Source organism: Protopterus annectens, chromosome 5.part0, assembly GCF_019279795.1.
Source record: "Protopterus annectens isolate FY-2018-M chromosome 5.part0, PAN1.0, whole genome shotgun sequence".
In the NCBI taxonomy this organism is placed as follows: Eukaryota; Metazoa; Chordata; order Ceratodontiformes; family Protopteridae; genus Protopterus; species Protopterus annectens.
Window position 1 is genome coordinate 1350146762 of NC_056735.1, and position 25333 is coordinate 1350172094.

At 42.1% G+C, this 25333-nt stretch overlaps 1 protein-coding gene across 1 annotated transcript in view; it reads right to left on the reverse strand.

Moving 5' to 3' along the window:
- Positions 1-25333, reverse strand: part of FCHSD2 (FCH and double SH3 domains 2) — a 3469714-nt gene that overhangs the window by 2496271 nt on the left and 948110 nt on the right. The window lies entirely within an intron of this gene.

Below are 25333 nucleotides of genomic sequence, written 5' to 3' on the forward strand. Positions count from 1 at the left end.
TCCCAAAGCTGCATTGTCAGTATGCAAAGGGGGTAAGAGTGGGTGCCCCCCTGCTTGTTTATGTACCACATCACAGTGGTGTTGTCTGTCCGTATCATTAAATGGCCTTGCTGGAGTTGGTGTTGAAAAGCCTCGATGGCATGCATTACTGCCAGCATTTCCTTTTGGTTTATATGCAGATGTGTTTCCTTTGGAGACCATTGTCCTTGTATACATCTGCCTTCCATGTGCGCCCCCCCATCCAAGGTCTGAGGCGCCTGTAGTCATGGTCTGTGTTATCTGTGGTTTTTTGAATGACATACCTGTGTTTTCCTGGCTCACCGAGGCCCACCATAGAAATTCCTTTTGTAGGCATGGAATGAGTGGTATGATTGTCTCCAAGTTGTTGCTGTGTTGAGACCAAATGCTTTTTAGGTACCATTGAAGCTTTCTCATGTGTAGTTTTGCTAATGGAACCAGTAGAATGCAGGATGCCATGTAACCCAGGGCCTGTAGGAATCTCCTTGCAGTCATCTGGGTGAGTTTTGCTAAACCTTTGAAGTAATGAGTTAACTTCTCTTGCTTGTCTTCTGTCAGGTAGGCCATCTGAGAGGCTGTGTCTAGTTTGGCTCCTAAGAAGATTATTTGCTGGGATGGCTGCAGTCTTGACTTTTGGAAGTTGACTGTGTATCCCAGAGCGTGAAGTAATCGTATGACATAATCCAGGTTTTTTGTCAACATCAATTTGTCGTCCGCTTGTATGAGGCAGTCGTCCAGGTACGGGTAAATTTGTATACCCTGGAGCCCGCAATGAGCAATTACTGAAGCCAGGCATTTTGTAAATACTCTGGGTGCAGTAGATAAGCCAAATGGCAATGCTGAGAATTGATAATGCTCTGGCCCTGCAAGAAATCTGAGGTATCTTCTGCAGCTGTGTCTGATAGGGACATGCAGGTATGCCTCCTTGAGGTCCAGAGTAATCAGCCACGACTCCTTGCCCAGCATGGGAAGGAGTTGCTGTAGAGTCAGCATTTTGAACTTTGGTACTATGAGAAAGGTGTTTAATGCGGACAAGTCCAGTATTGGTCTCCATTGAGATTCTTTTCTTGGAACAAGGAACAGTCTTGAGTAAAACCCTGTTCTTGTTCTTGTTGTGGAACTCTTTCTATTGCTTTCATTCGAGTCAGCAGAGTGATTTGCTTGATAGCCTCTGCCCTTTCATTTTGTGGTAGGTTTGGCATGCCTTGTTTTCTTGGTAAGGTATGAAAATGAAACCTGTACCCTCGGTCTATAATGTCCAAAATCCATTTGTCCTTTGTCAGTCTGTGCCAGTTTTCTGCAAACAGAGATAATTTCCCGCCCAAGGGAGCTTCTAGTTGTTCCCTGGTAGGCGGTAGTAGAGGAAAGTCATTGAGTTTGTGGTTGTTGGGCAGGTGAAACCCCTGCATCACTTCTTTGGTTTCCTGGCTGCCATTGTCGTCCCCTGTAAGGGCCTCTGTATTGGCCTCTTCCTCGGCCACGTCTGTTCTTTCCCCTTTGAAACTTTTCTGGATTAGGAAAGGACCAGTTTTCTGAAGGCCAATTCCTAATGAATCTGGGGGGGTTGAACCTGGAGGAAATCTTTCACAGTCTGAACTGATTTTGCTTTTTCTTCGATGGTCTTTAACACATCCTTAGCATTTGCACCAAAAAGCTTGTTCTTTTCCAAAGGTGCATCCAGAAGTTTTGCTTTTACATGATCTGGTAGAGGTTGATCTTTTAACCAAGCATGTCTACGAATCACTGCCCCTGTCATAGCTGCCCTACATGAAGCTTCCAGTGCATCATATCCACACTGCAGGAAATGATTGCTTACTTGCTGAGTGTTATGTACAGCTTCCTGCAAAGTCTTCCTGTCTAAAGGATCAGGAGAAGCTAATGTTTTTTGTAAATCTTCTAAGAGATAATCCTGATATTGTAACATATGAAAAAGGCAATTTAAAGCTCTCATAGATAAGGTAGTGGATGTGTAAACCTTTTTGCCCCATCTCTAATGACCTTGCTTCCCTGTTGGAGGGCAAAGGATTTTTTGAGGTGGAGGCTGAAACTCCTTTAGGCCCCTGTGAAATAGTTTCCAAATCAGCAGTATGGGCCCTGAATAAATGGGAATGAGTTTCTGGGACCCTGTAATACCTGCCTGGCTTGGCTGGAGCAGGAGGAAGAGAGTCAGGGGTAGCACTAGAGTCAGAATACAAATCATCCAGAACATCAAGTACAGGAAGAATAGCTAAGGGCCTGTGCTGAGGCTTCTTAAGGAAAGTCCTAAGGCGTTTCCTAGAATCAGAATATTCCTGACCCTGCCACTTGAAATGTTCCCTCATGGTGTGCAGAACTTCCCCAAAAGAAATATCCTCAGGAGGGGAGGCCGAAGGGATGGGATCTTCTTCCTCATATGTCTGGAAGAGCTCTTCCTGGCTATCAGAGTGGACAGAGCCCTCAGAGTCTTCATCTGAAGGAGTAGGATCAGAGGGTTCAACCCGGGGCCTTTTATCAGGAGGAGGCTGGGATGCTCTCTCAGTATGGGCCTGTGAACCTCTAATCATGGAAATTAAATCAGCAGCCATGGACATAATTTGTGTCTCCGGAGTCGGCTGAGGTAAGGATTTAGAAGTAATATGCTTTGTTTTGCTGGCTGCCTTAGCCCTAGTGTAGGCCTTAATAGACATGGCCATAGGAGACCTGGCAGCTCCACGTGCAGGAGTGACCTTGTCTACAGCAATGGTCTCGGGCATTTCCTCGGTTTCGGTATCCGGAGGAAAGTCTATAACTGGCGTCGGAGTAATGTCTGGAATCGGAGTAGTCGGTAATGCGGTGTCTTCGGTTCGGAGCGGTGGAGAGACCGCCTCAGAGGGAACCGGAGCACTCACGCTAGGTTTTGGCGTGGAGTCGGTGGTAGACGCGGGCCGAGGATGTCGGTCCCGGTCTTTTCACTTTTTGGGAGTTTGTGATGTCGGAAGATCCGACGGCATGGTGTAAGCAAATTTATCGCCGTAAAAATCTTCAGCGAACTCCGCCCGGCGCCTGAGAGTGCGCTTGTTGAAGCGAGCACAGGCAACACAGGCCGAGACGTCGTGGTCTGGGCCCAGGCAAGGGAGGCAGTAAGAGTGGAAATCCTTATGAGGTATTTGTTTACCACAAAAAAGACAATTGTTAACTTTTTCAGTAATTTCTGACATCGGCTGAGGCAAGAAAAGGTCCCCAATGGGGTATTTCGCTTTTTTGATGACTTCGGTATCGTAGAATACAGGAGCTGACCGACCGGCACTTGCGAACTGCTTCTGCTTCGGGCACCGCGCGGCAAGAAAGACTGAAGAAAATGGTGTCGGCTGATGCTTATGTACTCCAGCCGCTCTGACGTCGGAGAGAAATGCGACATCAGCCGACGTCGGACCCAGACTTTGGAATCCGGCCGACCGAGGGCTGCCTGAGGCAGGACAACCCACATGTTATGACTGCAGTTGCATTCTTGAAGGACATCAATGAATGAATATATCAGTTCAAGCAACAAAAAACTGAAAAAAATCCCACTTGCAAATTAAATGAGAGGTCTTACTGTTTTCATCTCCTTGTTATCTGTAGTGTACATGTGCCTTCCTTATGGTCAATTTCCAGAGGGATTTTTAACTGTATGCTATAGGTATTTACTTCTAGCTGTGTAAAATTTTATCTGGTATACCTTTTATCTTTATACCATACTGTAGAAAATTTAATGTTACAATTTGAACTTTGTATCGTCCTTTAGACTGGACCATGTCTGAAAAGGGGGTCAACAAGTGCACCAATCTGTTTAACTAAGGTAAGCAAATAAATAATGAACTTTCTCATCCAACAATCTCTGGTCAGCTCGAAGCACTAGAGAATGAGCATGGATAGCCTGCCTGCAAATGAGTGTTAGGGGGGGAAGGGGAGAGTACAGTCAGAACTGGCAGGAAGCATCTAGACTGACTGGAAGACCAAATGTCCTGCAAGACTACTTTACTTGATCCCTACCTCATGGCCATTTTTCAAGCACCTTGATCTGCTTAAACTGCCTGGGGTGAAAAAGTACAGTTTTGTAAGTGAACTTAGCATAACAGTAGATAACTCTAGATATATGGGTTCTATCCTGCCTGGGATATAACAGCTGGCCAGCTTTCAGAGTTTAAGAGCACCTTCTATGCACCCAAAGTGTTGGCAGCAACAGCAGAGCTGAAAAAAAAAATCAACGGTTTCGGTACAAAGCCCTTCAGAGCTTTCTTGTCAACAGAGAGAGGGAGGCTAGGGCCCTGAAAGAGGTCAATGCTAGGTAAAAAAAAAAAAAAAATCAAAGTACTTACCCTGGCAACAAAAACTACTCTAGCAATCAAACATGTACCATTATGTTATGTTTACTTACACAACTGTACTGTTTTCATCAGTTGATCACTGCTGCAGTAACCTTAACTACCATAGCTTTTAATGACTGGGAAGAGGAAGGATGAGGGTCCAGGAGCTCCTGGATAATGCTCCTAGTAAAAACTGCTCTAGATCTAGAAAAATAATAGGGTTTGTAGTGCTTTATGAAAACATGTACATAGGACAAAGATGATGCTTCTAAAATACCTCTAGAATCCACCTCTTTAGAAAAGCCACTGGGGAAGCCAAGGCCCTGGTACAATGTGCCTTGTCCCTGCCTGGAACTGACTTGCTGTGGAGGGGTATAACAAAAAGAAATAGCACATGACAGTCAAGTCTGTTAGACACATGTTGTCCATTTTTAATACCTTCATAAGAAATTAATAGCTGAATACAGCAGTTTTTCTAAAGGTTTTAATTCAATCACAATAACAGCTGAGTTATCTGAACATCCAGAGTATGAAGAATCCTTTGTCCCTCATTTTTAGGCTCTTGAAAGATAAGAGAAAGAGAGATGAACAGCTTTGCTCAAAGTCAAGGGAATGCTATAGTTGTGGAAAATGAAAGCTTGCAACCCATTTTGCAAAAAGCTAAACAAGTAAAACTGTTTCCATAGTCTGCAAGAGTTAATTTTTCCAAAACAAAGTTGAAATCCTAAGGAGGACACACCTATAAGTAGCACCTCTTTCAAAATCATTTTAATATGGGACTGCATGAAAAGGTTTAGATCCATGGTCAGACATGCTGAAATGGCAAACAAATGAACCTTGACAGAAGACTAAGAAAGGCCTGGGGACAATAACCCACACAGACATTTTGCAACCTGAGGAATATTAGCTTCAAAGTGTGCCTGGTTCTTATATTTGCACCAATTAGAAAATATTTTCCATTTAATAATGTATGATTTCCTACTAGCAGGTTTCTTTGCCTCAGTTATGTTCTTAGAAGATGTTTTATTTTATTTATTTATCATTTGTTAACCGGGAAAGTCAGATTTGGAACAAAGTCAATTTTCAGCGGAGGCCCGGGGAGAAACGCTCCAGATGCTGTCTTTGAACATGGGAGGAAAACGGAGCACCTGGGGACAAATGCAGGGAGGACATGCAGACTCCACACAGAAGGCACTCCAGTCAAGAATCGAACCGGAGAACTTCTTGCTGTGAGGCGACAATAATAGGTTGACAAAATAGGTACATAAAATGTATTAGAACTCTTATTATGTATACAGTTAGTCAAAGCTATTTCAAGCAGCCCAAGTCTTGTATGAGTAGGTCCAGTCTGTGAGGAAGGTTGTGAAAAATGACCTTGCCCATTTCTAAAAGAAGGGAAAACCACCACTGCCTGGGATAGAAGGGAGTCACCACAATGACCTTTGGAGAGTCCTTCTGAGTCTTTCAAATGACCCTGGCTATCAGTGGAAATAGTGGAAAATCATACAGGTATATTCCTAACAGAGGAAATGAAAATACATCTGTTCTTCTATTTTCCAGAGACTAAAATCAAAGTGGAATACACTCTAAAATACTTAGGCGTATTCTTTGGACATACACAATCAGATATGATAAATAAAATCTATAAAACTTGGTCTAATATTGTTTGCAATATTAACAGATGGGAAAAACAAACTTTTTACCCTATCGAAAGCTTAAATTGTCAAAATGAACATACTCCCTAAAATTTTCTATCAACTGAACGCCACATTCACTAAAATTCTAATAACTTTTTTCAATACGTTAAAAGTTTGATTAGCAAAACTCATTTGGTATCCAAAAATCACTAGAATCAGCTACCATAAACTAATGCTTCCCAAAGAAAAAGGTGGACTAGGCCTCCTCGACTTCCAATTGTACCATGAAATCATTAGTGCCAGTCGCATTATTCAAATAGCAAACTATGACCCATTGGGAAAAGACTGGAATCCACTATGGATTAAATTATTTCACCAAAATGTAATATCATCTAAAATTAATCCAAGAGCTATTCCCTTCCTAAACCAAGAAACTCTCAAGACATTAAAAATGTACCCAAACTTAATAAATAAAAGTGAAATTTTCAAGAAACTGTTAACATCATTAAAACTAAAAGACATTATCACTCTTTTGCAACCAATACATAACAATCCTGATATAAAACTTGCCAGTTCCATGCCAAACTTAGACAATTATCCCTTAATAAAGAATCATACAGTATGGGACTTTTACCAATTACAAAACCTATCAATGGATGATATCAAGACCCTTCTAAAAGCAAGTAATACATACCAATTAATAATTTAACAAAATTTAAACTTAGTTAATAAACTAACTATAGACATCACAGTTAATGAGCAGGATATCAAATTAGCACAGCAAATTCAAAAGATGCTTTTATACAATAAATAAAAATGCTCTCAAACACCTATAAATTAATAACTAAAATTAAATTTCAAAACAGAATTCTTTTTTCAAAATATTGGGATGTAAAAAGTAGCAACATGACAGTAAATCAGGAGGAACTGGCCATTGTAAACACCATGAAATTAACACCTTTTAAGGAACTTATCTACACTCAGATCATGATTTTTAATAATGCATATCACACACTTGTCCATCTTAACAGATTCAATCCATCTAATTCATCATTTTGCCCATTTTGTCCCAACATAGAAGCTGACATTATTTAAATATTCTGGAGCTGCAAAATGTTCTATAAGTTGCGGTGCTCACTAAGATTCTTGCTAGAAAAAAACAGGTTACCTGAAATCTACTCTGTCATGGAAAACAGTAATACTACACATCTTTATGGGCAATATCAACCGTCTCACCAAGCACATTACAATATGTGCTCTATTAAAATTTTATATAGCTAAAAACTGGTTGGACAGATCCAAACTTACGTGGATAAAGTTTAAAAACATTGCCAAACAACACATATTGCCTAAGACACTTTATACAAAAAGTCAAAAGAACCTAGCATACTACCAAAACTATTGTAAAATCCTGATTGATATTTTAGCGTGAATGGTAAAATACGGTGAAGATACATAAAGTCCTTAACTATATTCCCTAGTCAAAGGTAGAAAAAATATGAGTCAAGGTGACAAATTGTGTACATATGTATATATTATATAGGTAGTTTTAGTTCCTCTTTTCTTTTTTTTTTTCTTTGGATGTTGCTATGTGATGTTGAATTTCAAAATAATTTCCTTTTGTATTGCAATTATGTGCAGGCGGTTTGTTACTGTGTATTCTTATCACAGTGTGTGTCACAACACAATCTCAATTATAAGATATTTATTTACTGTAAATGTTATTCTAAATTGTAATATGTTGTAATAAAATGTTTTAATGTCCTGTTTAAACAATCTGCCCATAATGTGTAAACAAATACATCAACAGTCTTGTTCTGTTTTCTTTTTATTGTCTTGAATACTATGGAAAACAAATAAAAAGACATTTGAAAAAAATGCATCTGTTTTACAGGCCTGCCTGCAAGGAGTCCTGGAGCAGAATTTTAACAGTTGTTTGCTGTGACTGAAGGCAAACACATCTATTCCCCACAGGTACATCAATTCCCGAAAGACCCTCTGTTTCACTTTCCAGTCATGAGGGTCTGTCCTGGTCCTGCCTAGCTTGCTCTGATGGGATGTAAAATGTCTGTAGAGTGAGATTGTGTTGATATGCTATATTCCACTTTACTATGGCTGCACAGAGATTAAAGATCTGGACCCCCCCCCCTTCTACACAGTTTATTTATGTACCATATCACTGTGGTGTTGTCTGTAACAGTTGTAAAGGTCTAGGGGACTATAAATGATTCAGATGAGTTGATATCATTAACTACTGCCAACAACTTTTCTATTTTTTTGTCTTGCGGTCTGTCCATTTTGTTCTAAACAGCCATATTCTAGGAAAGATTTAAGGCTTGCCAGGCTGTAAAGGGGGGTGGCTTTCTGCAGATGGTCATTCAGACTTCTCAATCTGTTCTTGTTCTTTCTTGAGACTCTTGCATTGTTTCTCAGTGTCTGCTTATTTTGCTTTTTACAAAAGGGTATAGATCAGGAGTAAAACCTTTAACAAACTTGAACGAAGAGGGCTGAATATTTTGGATAACCCTCTGAATCACTTTCCCTCTTTCATCACCCTAAGACCTCAGCAGTAGATTTTCCAAAAACAACCTCTCTATCTAAAGGCAAATTAAAAATTTTATTTTTAACAATCTCAGGTAGTTACTGTGCACATAACCAAGCAAACCTTTTAATAACAGTTCCAGTAGCAACTGCTCTAGAAGAGGAATTAGCTGAATCAATAGCATACTTCAGTGTGTGTTTAGTCACTTGGGGGACAGATGCAGTAAGAGAATTCATGCAATATTTTTCCTCAAAAGAGGGAAACGTGTCTACAATGTTCCTCATATACTATACAATAATGAATTTTAAGAAATCTAAAAATAAGAGTAGCAATTAGTGTATACTTTTTCCTCCCAAATCTATCAAAGGCATTCCCCATCCTTATCAGAAGGAAAGGGATTAGCAGTTACCAGATGTTTAGCAGCAGGATTTACCAAAGAAATCAATGCAGGGTCAATACTGGGATTAGAAAATAAACATTTGTAAGACTGAAGAAACTTTATACAATCTATCTGCTTTCTTAGATGCAGCAGGACAGCTGTCGGGTAACTTACAGCCTGTAATAAAAAATCCTCCAATGCTGGAAGAACAGAAGAAAGAGTGGGTCAGGAAATTCCAGCTGTAATAAATCATAATAGTTTTTTTCAAGGACAGTGGAATATCATTATGTTCCCACTGAGACAACCGTTTCATTCTGGATAAGGTTTCAAAAAGAGAAAATTCTTACAAGGCACTATCACAACAAACACTTTCTTCTTAATCATAATCAGTCACCTGAGGAAAGAAAGCATATGTTGTTCCCTCAAAATCATTTCCTGTTCAACATAATGGGAATCTTCAGAAAATTAAGAATTCCTTTCTCTGACCAGCAAACACTAAAATCAGAAGGGTCAAAAGCCTGAAGTAAGCCCCAAGCTAAGCCCAACAAATCACTCTCGTCTAAATTAACAGATACAAGAGATGACAAATGTTAAATTTCTGCTTCTTTTTAACAGGAAATTCCACAGAGGCAGACAGACTCTGTCAAGCATATCATCTTTGGGGACAGGCACTGAGGCTCAGCTAGGCAGAGAGCCATTCCTTGCTCCTGCCTTCAAAACAATCCTTCTTCTTGCCTCCAAAACAATCAACTGCAATTCCCCCTTGCCCAGCAAGGGCAATCAAGCAGCTACAATGGACACGTCTAACCCCCCTGGTACATGATGGCTAAAGGGACTACACCAAAGGGAGTCAAAATCAAAAATGGCCAGTCGAGTCACCCACCTGCAGCTGAGGCAAAAGTTTAGCCTGCTGAAGGGACAAAAGCTGCCTGGGAATTTTCTTCTTTTGTGGTTGAAAGAAGGAAGAACCACGGAACCAGTAGGTTGTTCCAGGGTGAAGCTGAAAATGAAGCCTGAAGACCTGGTAAGAATGACAGCAAAAGCTGGTAAAACAGATGAGTATTTAAAAAGTCTTTTTTTTTCACACCAAAAACAAAGAAAAGCACTACAAACACTTAGCTTATGACACAAAAGTAATTTGATAAAAGTTTTAAGAAGAAAAACAAAGATAAAAACAGAAGTAAAAAGCTGAACTTCACAATAAAGACTGACTGCAAGTCATGTGACAGTACAATAAAACACTCTCCCTACCCTAAATTAATAAGATTTACAGAAAAAAGTTAAGTTATTGATAAAAATTGTTAATGTGGAAGTCTTTTTCCCTTAAAAGGATATTATTTGCCCGGCAATGGAGAAATGCTAGCTGACCAACGATCCTTAAAACCCTGCAAAGAGGAGCAATGTTCGGTGGCAAGAAAGCTCTGAAGAGTTTAGTGCCTGAACCGCTGAATTTCTTCAACTATGCTCAAGTTGTCAATGATTTGGGCATGTGGAAGGTGCCCCTAAACTTTGGAAGCTGGCCAGCTGTTGTATCCTAAGCAGAATACAACCCATACAGCTAAGGCTGCTGCAGCAGTGATCAAATAATGATCATCTTTCCAAGGTAAAACGGCCATTGCACAGCAAGAAAAATTCTGCTATACTTCAGTATAGCAGAAAAATATGCTTAAATGTAAGGATTGCTTTTTTTTCTTGTTTTTTTTTTAAATACTAGCTGTGATGGTGGCATAAGAAGTAAATTTACATCAAGGGAGAATGTAATAGCCACCCTGTGATAAACTTCAGCAGATAGTTGTAGTCTTAACCATGCAAGCTGGATGATGAGTTTTTCTGAGGCTATTGCTCCAGTGTATATATCATCATAGCCACATTTAGTAGCATGCTTACTCTGACCATAAGGGGTGTTTGTAAATGCTGCAGTTTATGGTATTTAAGGACAGTGCCAGAGACCCCTTGTACATGTTCTCAGAAAGTTTTGAAATGTTTACCTGGTATGGAGCACTGCTCTATAACCTACAGTGGCAGATGTGTATACCTTCTTGGCAAAGCTGTCTGGAATGCCTCTCTCCTTGTTGATGGGAAGCATTATTAGCTGCATAAGTTTTGACTCACTACCCAAGTCCAGCAAAATAACATCAGAATCAGCTACTGGGCTCTTGTAGAGCTGCCTAAACCTGTGTTTATCCCAGCAAAACCACAGGTGTCACTGGCTGAAAAGTTGTAATGAGATGTTCTCAAATGTATCTCAAAGACTGGTATAACAGCCATAAGCCTGGATTGTGTAACCTTAGCAATCAAGGTAGCACTTGTGCGAGTCAAACAGCTCTTTAGCTCCTCATTAAACTTAATGTTGCCTTGAGATTTGAGAACACAAGATAGACTTTCTTCTTTGACCACATCCAGGTCAACACACAAACTTTTGAGTGGACTCCCCCATTTGTAAAAGTGGAGCTGTTGCTCAGAACAAATTAGACTAACTTCACTAACTTATGTAAATGGACACACAGCAACTGATTACTAATGAACCCTAGCAAATTTAGCATGGTGATAATAGTCAATATGCAGAAGCTAAGACACCCAGTATGAGCAACGTGACACCTAATGTAACAGAGCTATCTGGGACTTGCATTTGATCTGTCCCTATTTTTAACACTTCACTATTGAACACAATTTATAACAAAATTTCTGGCCAGCTAAAGATATGCTATAGGCTTCTCCCATATACGCTTTCTCACACACAGAAAACAGATGCATCTACAGCCTTATCAAGAAGTGTCCTGCTTCTTAAAACCAACTACGGCTTATCTATAACTCTTCACTTCAACACAAGCACACATAAAATACCATGCTTTCATTTAAAGGCTCACTGCTGCTTTTCAGCTGTGAGAAACATTTCTGCAGTTTGTTCTAAGTAGTGGGAATATTTATAGCATTTCCATATTCAGGTTTATATTTGGGCCTAGTGTTTGTGGAGGCTGTGTGCCTAAGCACATATTCAGGGATATCTTGGTTTAGACAAAGCCATCAGGCATTTCAGTGAGAGAGAATTGTTTGAGGTCATTGGCTGACTGAGGTCACCTGGACTACAGCTTAGACTAAGCACCTCATTGGTTCTTTTGAGATTTCTTTCTTAAAAACGGTCTCAGGTTTCAACTTTGTTACCTAAGAAGTTCATTTGTGAGTGTTCTACCATTTCACACTGAGCATGATCGAAGGAAGGACACTGAGGAAACTCGGAGCTATAATATATAACATTAAGTATCCTGTTTTTTTATTTTGTTCTTTATTTCTTTGTTATTTATAGCACTTTGTGTACTGTGTATTTTTCTAGCTAGTTTCAGTGTGTGTGAGGTATTAACTGGAAATTGTCCACTTTTATTAAGCATCTGTTGGGTTGTTTGTTTCTAATAACTTGTTGCAGTTAAACTCTTTTTTCTAGAGGCTCCTTAAACTGTTTAAAACTTTCATTTAAAGGCTCACTGCTGCTTTTCAGCTGTGAGAAACATTTCTGCAGTTTGTTTCCCACCCTCCCTCTCTGTTGGTATAGTGTTTTTATAGTTGGTGGCTTTGCAGTTGCCCGCCCTTAGTGTAAATTTGATCTGGGACCCTCCTCCCAGTCTAGTGTCATTACCTCATTCTACCCAGTACAGGGAGAACATTTGAGAAGGCCAATCAGCTTAGTTTCTGCTACTTCTTTCTCTCTTTCCACTTAAAAAAAAAAAAAAAAAAAATTGTATCTGCTTTTACTGTATTTGTGTTTCTTCCTACTTTATTTTGCTTTTGCGTCATCTTAAACGTACTCAATTGTATTTATTACTTCTTGGTGTAACTCATTCTAAGCCTTTTAGTATAAGCACTTGGACTTCAGACCAGTTGTTTTGCATTAAGAAGGTTTCTGGTCTGCACTGTAGTGGCAGAACAGCTAGCTTACATCCTTCTAAGTTGGGAACTGCTGATTGAGGGCTCAGTGTCTGTTATTCTAAAAGTGTATTAATTCTTGTTTAAGCACCTGGGCTTCAGGCCAGTTATTTTACATTAAGAGGGTTCGTGGTCTGCACTCTCGTGGGAGGAGAGGCTGGACTCTGCCCTTCTGAGCTGGGAATTTCTGGTTAAAGGCTTATAGTGCCTGCATATTTGAACTGTTTCTCACTGAAATTGGTACACCTTGTTTGCTGTAGCATAGACTAGATCCAGGCCTGCTGAATCTAGCTTTGTTTGTATAACTTGAGCACTAATCCAGGCATTCTTTAAAGTATTCAATTGTATTTATTACTGCTTGGTAGTAACTTGATTAAAGTGTAGCTATCATTCTAAGTCTTTTGGATTAAGCACTTGGGCTTCAGACTAGTTGTTTTACATTAGGAAGGTTTGTGGCCTGCACTGTGGTGGCAGGACAGGTAGCTTACATCATTCTAAGTTGGGAACTGCTGATTGAGGGCTCAGTGTCTGTTATTCTAAAAGTGTATTAGTTCTGGTTTAAGCACTTGGGCTTCAGGCCAGTTATTTTACATTAAGAAGGTTCGTGGTCTGCACTCTTGTGGGAGGAGAGGCTGGACTCTGCCCTTCTGAGCTGGGAATTTCTGGTTAAAGGCTTATAGTGCCTGCATATTTGAACTGTTTCTTACTGAAATTGGTACACCTTGTTTGCTGTAGCATAGACTAGATCCAGGCCTGCTGAATCTAGCTTTGTTTGTATGCTTCTTGTTTGTTTGCTTGTTATTTCCCTGAAACGCTAATTTCACCTAATACGCGGCTTTTCAGTGCTTCTGTGGATCCCTAGTGATATCTGCATTGCTTACTGTACTTATTTCCTTGTTTCACTTGAAAGAAAGTTACTGTTTGTCGTTTTTGCATTTAAGTTACCTGTAACATATTGCATTTAAGTTACTGGCACTTGCTCACTAAGTCAGCACTAAAAAATTAAAAGCACTACACCCTCACAAACTCCCCTTGAGTACCTTGTTCCCCATTGGCCCTTTTTTTCAATTATAAAGGAATTCCCAATACTATTCTAGCATGTCCAAAGGTCAGTTGTCAATCTCCTCTCCGGTCCAGCTGGTGAATCTGGGAATCTTGAGACAATGTTACAACTGCCTCATGTACACAGACAACCCTCTCCTCCTCCCAACAAATTCCAACACATGTGAGAGATGTAACCATACAGCCAAACTGTAGGCTAAGCTCTCTCAACTCAGTACTGGTGTAACCAGTCAGGAGGAGAAGGAAAAGTACAGTTTTGTACCTACCATAAATGTAGATGTTCGAGTGCTCATACAGCTGCAGTCATAACAGATGGGTTATCCTGCCGTCAGGCGGGTCCTCGGTCGGCCGAATTCCAAAGTCTAGGTCTGGCGTCAGTTGTCGTCGCTTCTTCCCTGACGTCAGTGCGGCAGGGGTACAAAAGAGGCAGCCGATGCCATTTTCTTCAGTTTTTCTTGCCCCAGATGTCAGTTGCCCCCAGAAGGAAGGCAAAACATAAAGGTATGCAAACATGTAAAACAGAATAATCAAAAAACAGTAGTTGCAAGCAAATACACCATAAGAGAATACCCCAAATAGGTTGTATGATAAGGTGTTTGTCATAAGGCCTGTCCTAAGAGGGGACGGAGGGGGGATAACCTGGACTGCAGCTGTATGAGCACTCGAACATCTACATTTATGGTAGGTACAAAACTGTACTATGTTCATCGTGCATACAGCTGCAGTCATTACAGATGGGAAGAATCCCAAAGCTAAGTAAGGGTGGTAGGCACTAAGTGGAACTAGGAGGAGCGAGGATGCCCTGCAAGACTGCTGTGGCAAAACCCGCTCTAGATTTAGAGTATAGTGGAAGGTGATAGTGCTTGGAGAAAGTGTGCACTGAACTCCAAGTGGCTGCTTCCAAAATGTCCTTGGTAGGAACCCCCCTGAGGAAAGCTGCAGAGGTAGCTGTGGCCCTGGTGGAGTGGGATCGGATGCATGCAGGCACAGTTTTTCCATGAAATGAGTAACAAAAGCGTATGCAGTGGGCTATCCATTTTGAAATTGTCTGTTTGGAAATAGCCTTTCCTTGAGCACCTGTAGCATAGGACACAAAGAGTTGCTCGGACTTTCTGAATGGCTTTGTCCTGTCCAAATAATAACGAAGTTGTCTGTGAATCTCCAAGGAATGTAGTAGTCTTTCCCCTTTGTTTTGTGGATTTGGATAAAAGGTAGGTAGGTGGATAGTCTGATTCAAAGCTACACTGGATACTACCTTTGGCATAAAGGTAGGGTTGGTTCGTAAGGAAACTCTGCCCTGATGGAAAATGATGAATGGTTGCAAAGCCATGAGGGCCTGTAGCTCCGAAACCCTGCGTGCTGAGGTGATAGCCAGAAGAAAGGCTGTTTTCCATGACAAGTATTGTAGTTCTGTTGAAGAAGCTGGCTCAAAGGGAGGAAGGGTCAGCTTTTCCAATACGAAGTTGAGGTTCCAAGCAGGGATTGGTGGTTTCCTTGGGGGTTTAATATTTTTTGCCCCTCTGAGGATCTGCCTTAAGAGAGGATGTGAGAATAAAGTAGGATCTGTGTTGTATTGTGCAGAAATGGCTGAAGCGTGGATCTTGATGGAGGAGAAGGAAAGTCCACTGTTTAACATCTCAGCTAGGTACTGTGAAATTTGAGGTATATTTATTACCCAAGGATTCTGGCCCTTTTCTTGATTCCGGGCACAAAATCGTTTCCATTTGGCGGAATAGGCTTTTCTAGTAGAAGGTCTTCTGGCCTCCAAGATGACATCCTGCACCTCCTTGGAGAGGAGGGTCTGTTGGAAAATCAAGGAATTCTCCATGCAGCTAGATTTAGGGTTTTGAGCTGGCTGTGAAGAGTTTTGTAGTTGTGCTGGGACAACAGAAGAGGGACTAGAGGTAGGATCCATGGTGGGGAATGTGTCAGGCTCTTCAGGAGCGGATACCAGTGTTGTCTTGGCCAGTCTGGAGCAATGAGAATCATTTGCGGCCTCTCTGCTCTGGCTTTTAATAGAACCTTGGGCAGCAGAGGAAGAGGAGTGAAGGCATAAACTGTCAATGTTGTCCAATTGAAAGAGAGTGCGTCCAATTTCCAGGCCTGTGGATGATAGGTCCTTGAACAGAATTTTTTCAACTGGTAATTTCTGTAGGTAGCAAAGAGACATATGTCTGGCTGTCCCCATGCCTGAGTTATCTTTGTGAAAACTTGAGGATGCAACTTCCATTCGTGTGGATCTGTCATATTTCTGCTTGGGTTGTCTGCCAGTGTGTTTTCCTTCCCTGGCAGGAATTGTGCCTGTAGCTGAATTTGCAATTCCAGTGCTGTGTTCCATAGGGTCATGGCTTGCCTGCACCGGGGGTATGAATGAGTTCCCCCCTGTTTGTTTATGTACCACATCACTGTGGTGTTGTCTGTCCTTATCAATAGCTGGCCTGGATGCAGTAGGACTTTGAAGGTCATAATGGCATTTTGCACGGCTAGCATTTCCTTTTGGTTGATATGTAGGTGCTTCTCTTTTTGGGACCATTTTCCCTGAATGCACTGATCTGTCATGTGTACTCCCCAGGCATAGTCTGAGGCGTCTGTTGTGATGATTTGAGTTGCTTGAGGTACACAGAAAGGGAGACCTGTGTTTCTTTGGCATGCTTGAGCCCACCACAAAAATTCCTTTTGAAGGCATGGAATGCTTGGTATAATTGTTTCCAAGCTGTGGCTGTGTTGAGACCATACGTTTTTTAGGTACCACTGAAGTTTCCTCATATGCAGCTTTGCACATGGGATTAGTAGGATGCAAGATGCCATGAACCCCAGAGCCTGCAGGACTTTCCTTGCAGTTAGCCTGGTGAAAGTTGCCATTTTGCTGAAGTATTGAGACAGTTGCCCTTGTTTGTCTGGCGTGAGGTAGGCCATCTGGGTGGTTGTATTCAAGCTGGCACCCAGGAAAATTATTTGTTGAGAGGGTATTAGTTTTTATGTCTTTTTGTTGACTGTGTATCCCAGGTAGTTCAACAGTTTTATTACAAATGCCAGGTGCTGCAATAGTATGTCCTTGCTGTCCGCTTGGATCAGGCAGTCGTCCAGATATGGGTAGATTTGTATTCCTTGTAGTCTGCAGAAGGCGATTACTAATGCCAGGCATTTCGTAAACACTCTGGGTGCAGTAGATAAGCCAAAGGGCAATGCAGAGAATTGGTAATGGGTTGAACCTGCAAGAAATCTGAGGTATCTTCTGCAATCTTGTCTGATAGGGACATGCAGGTATGCCTCCTTGAGGTCCAATGTTACCAGCCAAGACTCCTTGCCCAGCATGGGAAGAAGTTGCTGTAATGTGAGCATCTTGAATTTTGGCACCTGTAGATATGTGTTTAGGATGGATAGGTCTAAGATAGGTCTCCAATATTTGTCTTTCCTTGGTACCAGGAATAGTCTGGAATAAAACCCTTGACCTTGTTCTTTTGCAGGTACCTCTTGAATCGCTTTCATGTCCATGAGAGTGGAAATTTGTTTCTGTGCCTCTGCCCTTTGATTTTGTGGCAGGTTTGGCATGCCTCTCACTTTTGGAAGGGTGTGAAAGTGGAATCTGTAGCCTCTGTCTATAATGTCCAGGATCCATTTGTCTTTTGTAACAATATGCCAGTTTTTTGAGAATAATGTCAGTTTTCCGCCCAAAGGTGCTGCCATTAAAGCTTTGCTTAGCAGGTGTAGGGGGAAGTCATTGTGTCTGTTTTCTAAATGACTGTGATCTATCTTCTCCACCTCTTGGGGTTGGTGCTTGCCACTGTCTGGCTCTGAAAGATCCTTGAGGTTGCCCTCTACCCCTAGGGCATCTGTATCTGCCCCTTTGAGGTCTGTCCGTGGCTGGAAAGGACCAATTTTTTGAAGGCCAGTTTCTGCTGAAACGTGGAGGTTGTACCTGCAGGAAATCCTTTACTGTTTGCATTGATTTAGCTTTTTCCTCCATTTTCTTTAGTACCTCCTCAGCTTTAACACCAAACAATACATCTTTTTGAAGAGGTGCATCTAATAATTTAACCTTGACATGATCTGGTAAGGTTTGCTCTTTGAGCCAAGCATGCCTACGTATAACAGACCCCGTAACAGCAGCTCTACATGAGGCCTCTAAAGCATCAAAACCACACTGCAAGGTATGTTTACCCACTTGCTCTGTACCATGCAACAAATCCTGCAACTCTTTTAAATCTGGTTGTTCTGGTTGTGCCATTTTGCTTTTCAACTGAGATAACAAAAACTGTTGATACTTTAGCATGTGGAATTGACAGTTTAATGCCCTCATAGTTAAAGTGGCCGAGGTGTACACCTTTTTCCCCCACCTTTCTAAAGCTCTGGAATCCCTCTCTGAAGGTAATGGGTTTTTAGCAGTAGAGGCCTTAATTCCCTTGGGACCCTGTGAAATAGTTTCTGGGTCAGCAGTATGGCTTTTATATAGGAACTGGTGAGAATCAGGAACCCGGTAATACCTGTCTGGTTTAACAGTAGCTGGAGGTAAAGAATCTGGATTAAGGCTGGCTTCTGTGTACACATCATCCAATATATCTAAAACAGGAGAGATAGCCAGGGGCCTATGCTGGGGGAGCAAAAGAAATTCCCTTAGCCTTTTCTTGGAATCTGAGTAATCTTGGCCTTCCCAGTGAAAGTGTTCCCTCAATGTATGCAGGGTTTCCCCAAAAGAGTAGTCCTCTGGGGGGGAGACCGAGGGAATAGACTCCTCAGCATCAGAGTCTTCAAAAAGTGAATAAGCATAATCCTGGTCCTCAGAGTGTTCTGAGGTAATAGAGGCTTGATCTGAGGAAGGGTAGTCTTCCTCTAATCTGGGTCTTTTGTCCGAGGGGGGGGGTTGGGAACCCCTGATAAGAGTAATCAGATCCTCAGCCATTTTAAGCATCTGCTTTTTAGGCATGGGGCCTTGAGAGGAGGTCTGAGGACCCTGTTTTTTGGTTTTCATGGCTGCTGTAGATTTAGTGAAAGCTTTAATAGAAAAGGAGGAAGGCCTGAAGACAACTTGAGAAATGGCAGGCCTGTCTAAATTCTGAGTTTCCCGCCAAGAGTGGCGTCGGTATCTGCAGGAGGAATGGGGTCCGAGGAGCCTGCGACCTCGGGTACTGTAGTCACCAGTAATGAAGTGTCATCGATACTCAGGGGCTGCGTAGGCGCCTCGCTGAAAACCGGAGAACCGGTAGTCGGCCTAAGCGTGGTCTCAGTAGTCGGTGCAGACCTCGGATGTCGGTCCTTATCTTTGCGTCATTTGCTCAAAACTGGAGTCGGAGTATCCGACGACATGATATAATTAAATTTTTTGCCAAAATAATGAAGGACGAACTCCGCCCGGCGCTTAATAGTGCGCTTGTTGAATCTAGCACAAAAACGGCAGGCCGAGACGTCGTGGTCTGGGCCTAAGCAAGGTATACAGAAAGAGTGGAAATCCTTATGCGGAATTTGCTTCCCACAAGAAATGCAATTATTAACTTTGTCTGACATCGGTCTGAGGCAAGAAAAGTTTCCCCAACAGGGTACTTAGCTTTCAAGAAGACTTCGGCTGAAATACTTTCATAAATCTCAGGAGCTGGCCGACCGGCACTTACGAACTACTTCTGCTTCGGGCACCGCGCGGCAAGAAAGACTGAAGAAAATGGCGTTGGCTGCCTCTTTTGTACCCCTGCCGCACTGACGTCAGGGAAGAAACGACGACAACCGACGCCGGACCTAGACTTTGGAATTCGGCCGACCGAGGACCCGCCTGACGGCAGGATAACCCATCTGTAATGACTGCAGCTGTATGCACAATGAACATCCACACTCACTACAATTACAGTCTCACATAGACCTACCACGACAGCAAACCAAACACAAACACACAAAAACATACTTGGAGGCTCTAAATAAAAATATGCCTAAGCAGCAGAGACCTCCAAAGCAGACACCAAAGCAACCGCTACCCCAAAACAAAACACATGCAACACACAGCTCACAAAGCCAGTGTGCCGAACAGTCACAGCCCTTAAGGCTAAACAACACACCTGATACACTTGTAATAGGTGACTCTATCGTCAGGCACACTGACGTCCCGCTCACCAGGCTGAACAAGAAGGTCACGGTGAGCTGCCTGTCGGGCGCTAGGATCCGCCACATAACACAAACACTCAGGTCACTCCAAGGCAAGTACAAATATGACTCAGTCATTGTCCATGCGGGTGTGAATGACCTGAGATGTACCTCCCTGGACTACATGAAGAGAGACATAGAGGAGCTCTCTGAGCATGTAGCCCAGGCCGGTATGACCCTGACCTTGAGTAGCATCTTACCCTCACCAAGAATGATGCCACAATATGAAGACAAGATGATCAATTTCAACAATATTGGTGTCATTCAAAGGGGATCCAATGTCTGTCAGCCTGGGATGACATGCTCAACAAGCCACTATGCTTCGCTAGGGACGGCTTGTATCTGTCACCCCTGGGCTTTCGGATATTGGCAAAGGCTCTTGCTACCCCCATAGTGCCTTTTTTAGGCAAGGCTCAAAAGACAAACCCACCTCCATAGGTATCACAAGGGATAAGAAACTAAGAGTAATGCTACTCAACGCCAGAAGTCTAAACCTCAAGATGCACGCACTCAAAACTCTCCTTAGCATGGAGAACATCGATATCTGTGCAGTAACAGAAAACTGGTTCAAGGCTCCCGAGAGCACCCCAGCACTACCAGGTTATACCTCATACCATGCTTTTCGGCCCCAAAACTTGGACCGAACCACAAAAGGAGTGGGAGTATCAATATTTGTCAAAGATACCCACATCTCCAGGTTGGTGGCACAGCACGAAGCATCAGAGACTATCCATGTGCAACTAACAGTGGGTAAAACTGCCTTCCAGTTTACAGCCTGCTACAGACCACCCTCCCAAACCCAGGAACCCAACTCGGCCTTCCTGAGAACACTGGAAAATATGAAGGTCTCTCCAACCACCATTATATTGGGCGACTTCAACTACCCAAACATAGACTGGGAGCATTACTCTATCTCCAACACCCTAGCCCAAAGGTTCCTAGAATTTATAAACTCAAATGCTATGGAACAACTTGTTACCACTCCCACAAGAGGGGAAAACATACTGGACTTGATCATCACCAACATGGGGACTCTATGCTCCAGACCAGAAGTGTATCCCTCACTGGTAAGATCAGACCATAAACTAATCTCACTGGATATTCACATCCCGACCCCACCCCCTGCCCAGAAAACCACAGTGAAAAACTTCTCTAAAGCAAATTTCACACTCCTCAAAACCGAGGTGGAATCCTTCAAAGCCCCTGGACCTATGGAAAATACGGCCCAGACCACAGAATCCTTTATAAACGCAGGAATGCATGGATCATGCAATCCCAAATAAAACCAAGACCCAATCCTCCAAAGGCAGATGTCCTGTCTGGTGGACCCCAGCCATAAACAAACTATACAATAGAAGGAGGAAGCTAATACATGATAGAGCAAAATCCCAAAAAGGGAAGGCATCTCTGATCAGTATTAGCAAAAAACTACGGCCACTCATAAAATCGTCTAAGGCCAGCTTCGAGAGAAAAATTGCACAAGACACTAAGGATAATCACAAGGCTTTCTTTAGTTATGTTAGGAACCTGGGTGGGAATTCCCAGATATGCTCAGAATTAGTCCAAAATGACAAAAAATACACTGACATGTAGCCACAGACATTGCCAACATCCTAGCTGACAGGTTCAGCGCAAACTTCTCCCCCCCCTCCCCACCAAAAGGGCAAATATCTATCCCAGCAGAGTGCTGCCCCCCTGACATCTCAGATGCTCAGGTAAGAGCTGCCCTCTCCAAAGCAAAAAACACAGCATCAATGGGACCAGACGGTGTCCCAGGCTGCGTCCTACATGAACTCCAAGAAGAGCTAAACCCAAACATAAAACTACTGTTCAATCTCAGCCTTACTACAGGATATGTACCCAAAGAGTGGCGTACAGCAACAGTGGTCCCTCTCCACAAAGGTGGTGCCTCAACGGATCCTGGAAACTATCGCCCCATAAGCCTGACTAGCTTGGTCTGCAAAGCTATGGAAAGGATCATCATGGACCTCACAAATAAAGATATTGGGGACCTACAGACACTGGATCCTACCCAGTTTGGCTTTGGTAAGGGCAGATCCTGCCTCTTAAACCTGGTCGATTTCTTTGAAACAGTCACCAAGGCCATTGACGAGGGGAAGGTGGTCCACACAGCCTACCTGGACCTCGCAAAAGCCTTTGATACAATACCCCACTTGGGCATTATAGATCAGCTCACCAGCTTAAATATAAACCCCTATGTCACTAGATGGGTTGCAAACTGGCTCAAGGACAGAACCCACATGGTTAGAATTGCTGGAGCCATGTCAGACTCCAAACCAGTTACAAGTGGCGTCCCACAAGGCTCAGTCCTGGGACCTCCCTTGTTCTGTATATATTTCTCGGAGGTACAGGCCAACACGGAAGGACTGTGGCTGACCAAGTTCACAGATGACTGCAAACTGGGCGCCATAATCGACTCTCCAGCCGACACAAGCATCCTCCAAAAGGGCCTCACAGAAACAGACAACTGGTGCCAGAGCCATGGCCTCAAGCTAAACGCCAAAAGTGTATAGTCATCCCTTTGGCAAAACAAAGTGCCACAAATTACCACATAGGTGGTAATCCATTAAGTACAGAAGAAGTAATTAGGGACCTGGGGACCCAAGTTGATAGCAATCTCTCATTTGACAACCACGTAGCCAAAGTGGTTAGAAGAACATTTTATATAGCCCACCTAATCATGAAGGGATTCACATCTAGATCAGGGGAGGTCATCGTGCCTCTTTACTCATCCCTCATCAGGCCCATAATTGAGTACAATGCCCTTTGGGATGTACCTTACCAGACACCTGCAGCAACTGGAAAGACCCCAAAAGTACCTCACCAAGAGGATCAAAGGGTTCAAACAGATGACATATGCTGCCCGGTTAAAGAAACTCCAGCTCTACTCAGTGGCATACCGCCTGCTCAGAGGCGATCTGTGCCTGACATATAAAGCCATGTCCAACCCGGAATTAATGGACATGCTGCACCTCAGAAAATCCAAATCCCATCGAGCTACGTGCTCAAGAGACTTGAACCTCAGCACTGAAATAAATAGGACATGCTGGAGGGACAGATTCATAACCCAGAGGCTCCCTTCACTCTGGAATACAATCCCAGTCCAGGATAGGCAGAGTCCCTCATTGACACTCTTCAAGAGGAATCTTGATGAGTGGATGGGAGATCGTAGGTTTACCCCGGGTATCACTTCTGTGTCACTGTTAGACAGAGGCACAGTATACTAACCTCGAAAAAGGGCATAGCAAAATTAATTTAAAATGAGTGGCGAAAGCCAAACACACTCTGGCTAGGCTTATAAATGCCCTAGGGCAGATAGCCTACTATGAACCTATGCTGCTGAAAAAATGTTCAAATTTATGCTTCTAGCAGATTCCAATACTCATCATTGTGACATACAAAAATACAACTTGGCTATCAGTACAAAGCAGGTCAACACTTTAGCTCCAAACTATTCAAAATAATTATGTTAGGTCAATGCCCACATCCAAAGACAAATCTACTGTTTAGACTACAAACTCACTCCTTCAGAGACAGCCAGGAAGATGTTCTTACTTTACTCAGACTCCAAGATTTAAATCCATCATAGGTGAAAGGAGAAGGCCAGTGACATGGCCCATCCAGCAGCTGAAGTAATGAATCAAAACACATTAAATGGCTAAAATCAAGGAATAGAAACTAAAAGAAAGCCACATGTACTTGTTTCCATGACGCTTGCTAATGCCCACAAGAGTATTTCCTTCTACAGTATTACTGGAATGTTTCATTTACATTTCTCTGCTTTATTTGGCTGTCTGTTTAGAACAGATGCTGTGTACTTTCTTGCTGTGCACAGTCTTGTGAATAATACTGTGCACATACTGAACAGTTTCTTGTACGTGCATGTTAAATTTAAATTATGTGTCTTTATACTGCTTCTTTGGGGCCCGGATCAACAGATTAGAAATTCCGTTTACCCACAACATTTTCCCACCACATTACCCCTTTTTGACTACAGTTGAAATAGCCAATATAGACTTTTAGTCCATGAAATAAAGCCATACTTTTGCAAATGACATATAGTTTGTCATTTAAAATGCTTTCTGCACTGAATCAGTGTAATCTGACATTTTCAGTCTTCGTTAGTGTGATACTCGGCAGCAAGTTCCCTTGTGTCTTAGTTTTCCAGCAGTGTCCTGTCCCAGGAACAAAGAAATTGGGAGTTTATTCCAAATTCTTATTAAATAAAAAGAATGATAAATAATTATAGAGCTAGCTATGATCCCCACCCAGGTTTTCCAATACATGTTTTTTAGACCAAACTGCAGATTTTGTAACTTTCATAACAGAGACATGTCTTAACTCATTAGATGTCAATTGCAGATCAGGTGCACACTTAAAGTAGCAGTGATGCTTAGTGCTATGAATGTAACTTGCCAACTCCTTGTCATTTTGCCCTCAGCTTTTCATTACGGCATGTGTGCTTTCACACATTGTTACCTGAAGGATTACCAGTGTACAGGTAAGACCAGAGGGTCATTTGCTGTTTTCCTCTATTCTGTAATTGTCTAACTTGGTGATGTTGTTATGCAGCAATTCATGTTAAGTGTATATCATGAAAATGTGGTTTAAAACTGCTGAACATTTATCATTTCTATTGCTGCGTTTAATGTAACAAATTTAAACAGTGTCACAGTTTTTTTTTCTTTTCCATAAGTTACGGCCATGTATTCAGTGAAAATGGGGGTTGATCTGTCTTTTGAAAGAGTCCATTGTAAGTGAACCAAGACTGCCTAGATCCCATTTCATCAGAAAGGAATCAAGTTTGTAGTTTTCCTTACAGGGTGATGCAGCTTGTGCTTTGATTTTAGTGTGTTGCTGCTTTTGGTTGTTTTTTTTATGCTCTAGCTTTTTGTTATAGACGTTCTGGTTTATTTGTGCTTACTTGTGAATTTATTTTTTATTGCAGTGGATTGTAGATGTTTCTCCTTTTCTCCATGGGTGTGCAACCAAAAGGTTAGTGTATATTAGGAGTGGGGGGTATGATGGGCTTTAATCTTACTCATATGGGAGTTATGTGAGTTTGCCCCTCCTAAATGCAATTTTTTGTTGTTCTCTTTATTTTACTTCCTCTATTTTTATTCAAGTAGATTTGATTTTTTTTTTCTTTACTGTATGACCTGAATGAAAAGTATTCCTCATAAGGATCACTTCACAGAAGTGCATTATATTATTGAAAAATATCTAGAGATGATTGTCAGTGGTGTGTGCTAATTTTTTTAGCTTTCAGATGTCTCCGATAAAATACAGATGTAGTTTTGACATTTACAAAACAGCTCCCTGCTGT